We start from the raw sequence: 3,581 nt of genomic DNA on the forward strand, positions 1-3,581 counted from the left end.
GTGTATTTTTATTATGGTTTAGTTTATGAATCAAATGAAATTCTAAAAGAAAAGCAATAATTTCAAATTTATTTTTAAAATATATTTTTATTTCATCAAATATTTCCCAATTCCGTGTAAAATTTTTATATTCATTTTTATGGTGCCAATTTTAAATAGATTTGATCGTCCAGTACAAGAATTGCATTTCCACTTGTTTATAGTACTGATGAAGTACAATATTGTTCACTTCTGCCCCTCTGCATGTATTTAAGTATTCACAATGCCCAGATTTCCCCAGTAACTTAGCTGTTACATTTAAACTGCTACTGCCTTGGCTACAAATTTGAGTCATTCCATTTTTTGAAAGCTGCGTGGAATGTTCTTTCTTCTGGGGTGTTTAGTCAACTTGTTCAATGGTGGGTCCAGAAGAAGCACCTCCAGATAGGGCTGCAGACATGCCTTCTAGCATACCCAGTGCCTTCTGGTATAGCTTCATAATGATGGGGTTGCACACCTTCTTCAATTCTTTCTACTGATGATTCAATTTTTCCTTCACAGCACTCTGGTTCTTATCCAGCCAGTTGATTATCTCATTACATTTGTCAAGGATCTTCTGTTTCTCTTCATCACCAATTTTGCCTTGCAGTATTTCATCCTCTGTGATGGCCTGTATGTTGAAAGCATTAAGATTCAAGAGAATTCTTGGAAGACACCTTGTCTCCCTGCTTCTCATCTTCAGCCTTTTATTTCTCAGCCACCTGAACCATATGCTCAATGTGTTCTTTGCTCAAACTGCTATGTCATTGGTCATCGTGATCTTGTTCTCTTTGCTGGTCATCTTATCCACTGCAGAAAACTTGAGGATGCCACTTGCATCAATGTCAAATGTTACTTCAATCTGAGGAACACCTCTGGGTGCTGGGAGGGATTTGTGTGAGTTCAAACTTGCTAAACAGGTGGTTATCCTTTGTCATTGCTCTCTTACCTTTATAAACTTGAATAAGAGCACTATTCTGGTTGTCTGAATAGGTGGCAAAGGTCTGTATCTGCTTGGTTGGGATGGTGTGTTACATGTGATCATAACTGTCATAACTCCACCAGCAGTTTCAATTCCAAGGGAAAGAGGAGTGACATCCAGCAGTAGCAAGTCCTGCATATTCTCAGATTTATCTCTACACAAAATGGCAGGCTGGACAGCTGCACATTAGGCAACAGCCTTATCAAGACTGATACTCTTGTTAAGGTTCTTGCCACTGAAGAAGTCTTGCAGAAGCTTCTGGATTTGGGGGGATCTGAGTGGAACCACTCACCAGGATGATGCCATGAATCTGTGATTTATCCTGCTTGGCATCTTTTAAGGCCTTTTCCACAAGGTCCAGAATGCCATGGAAGAGGTCAGTATTCAGCTTTTCAAAATGGGCCTGGGTGTTAGAAGTATGGAAGTTGATACCTTTGTAGAGGGAGTCAATGTAAATAGTGGCCTGGGTACTAGAAGAGAGGATATGCTTTGCACATTCACAAGCAGTGTGCATACAGAGGATGGCCCTTTTGTTCTCACTGATGCCCTTCTTGTGCTTTCACTTGAACTCCAAATGGTTGACCAGGTAATTGTGAAAATCCTCCCCACCAAAATGGGTGTCTTCAGCTGTAGACTTGACCTCAAAGATGCCATCTTCAGTGGTAAGAATGGAGACATCAAAAATACCACTTCCAAGGTCAGAGATAAGCACATTTCTTTTGGCACCAACCTTTTTGTCCAAGCCATAAGCGATACTGGTGGCAGTTGGCTCATTGATGATTTGGAGCACATTGATACCAGCATCTCTGGTGTCCTGACATTGGTAATCATTGAAATAGGCTGGTACTGTGATGACATCGTTTATGACAGTCTTTGCAAGGTAAGCTTCAGCAATTTCTTTCATCTTGATTAATACCTTAGAAAATACTTTTCCTACATAGAAACTTTTGGTCTCCTCTCTGTACTTCACCTAGACCTTAAAGTCTGCCTGCATTGTTCATCACCATAAAAGACCATTGATTCATGTCTGACTACAACTGCATCATCAAATCTGTGACCAATCAGACATTTTGCATCAAAAATTGTGTTGGTGGGGTTCATTGCAGCCTGATTCTTTGCAACATTACTGATTACACATTCTGTATTGGTGAAGGTGACGTAACTTGGAGTGGTACTCTTTCCTTGATCATTAGCAATGATCTCCACTTTCCCATATTGGAAAACTTCCACACAGGAATAAGTGATGCCAAGATCAATGACAACTATGGGTCCCTTCAACGTAGTTCCTGAGGCATCAGGGGTCATAGCTGACTGCTGTGGAAGGCTACTTCTACGCTGAGCGGGTATATTCATTTATTTTTTTTTAAATTTTGAGTTCCAAACTCTCTTCCCTCTTTTTGTCCCTCCTCTAACAATTGAAAAAGCAAGCAAAATGATATTAATTACACATGTCATACAAAACACATCTCATAAAAAGCTCATGTTGCAAAAGAAGAAAAAACACATATACACAAAGAAGAAAATAAAGTTTAAAAAAGTATGCTTTGATCTTCATTTAGAGTTCACTAGTTCTGTCTCTGGAAGAAGACAGCATTTTTCATCATGGCTCCTTTGGAATTACCTTGAATCATTTTCTTGATCAAAGTAGCTAAGCTTTTCACAGTTGATCATTCTTATATATTGCTGCAGATGTGTGCAATGGCATTCTGGTTCTGCTCACTTCACTTTGCTTGAGTTCATATAAGTCTTCCCAGGTTTTTCTGAAAGTACCTTGCTCATCATTTCTTATAGCACAATTGTGTTCCATCACAATCATATACCACAACTTGTTTGGCCATTACCTAATCAATAGGTGTCCCCTCAGTTTCCAGTTCTTTGCCACCACAAAAAGAACTCTCTCTCTCTCTCGATACATACATATATATATATATATGTATATATATATATATATGTATATTTGTACAAATGAATTCTTTTCCCCTTTCTTTGAACTCTTTGGGATACAGACCTAGTAGTGGTATTGCTAGGTCAAGGAGTATACATGGTTTTACAACCCTTTGGATGTATTTCTAAATTGTTCTCCAGAATTATTGGACCAATTCACAATTCCACCAATAGAGTATTAATATCGCAAATTTTCCACACCTCCCAAAGCATTTATCATTTTCCTTTTCTGTCATGTTAGCCAGTCTGATAGGTATGAGGTGGTATCTGAGAGTTATTTTAATTTGTATTTCTCTAATCAATGATCATTAGGTGCATTTTTTCATATTACCTTTGGTAGCTTTGATTTCTTTGTCTGAAATCTGCCTGTTCACATCCTTTGACCATTTATCAACTGGAGAATGACTCTTATTTGTATAAATTTGGCTCAGTTCCCTCTATATTTGAAAAATGAGGCCTTTATCAGAAAAATTTGCTAAAAATTCTCCCCCTACCCAGTTTTCAGTTTTCCTTCTCATTTTGACTGCATTGGTTTTGTTCATGCAAACCCTTTTGAATTTCATGCAATCAAAATTATCCATTTTACTTCCCATGATCCTCTCTATCTCTTGTTTGGTCATAAGTTCTGCCCTTATCC

General features: G+C 38.2%; 1 pseudogene; it reads right to left on the minus strand.

Moving 5' to 3' along the window:
* Positions 1-379: 379 nt before the first annotated feature.
* Positions 380-2,353, minus strand: LOC118854838 (annotated as a pseudogene).
* Positions 2,354-3,581: the final 1,228 nt, after the last annotated feature.

This window comes from Trichosurus vulpecula, chromosome 6 (genome assembly GCF_011100635.1).
Source record: "Trichosurus vulpecula isolate mTriVul1 chromosome 6, mTriVul1.pri, whole genome shotgun sequence".
In the NCBI taxonomy this organism is placed as follows: Eukaryota; Metazoa; Chordata; class Mammalia; order Diprotodontia; family Phalangeridae; genus Trichosurus; species Trichosurus vulpecula.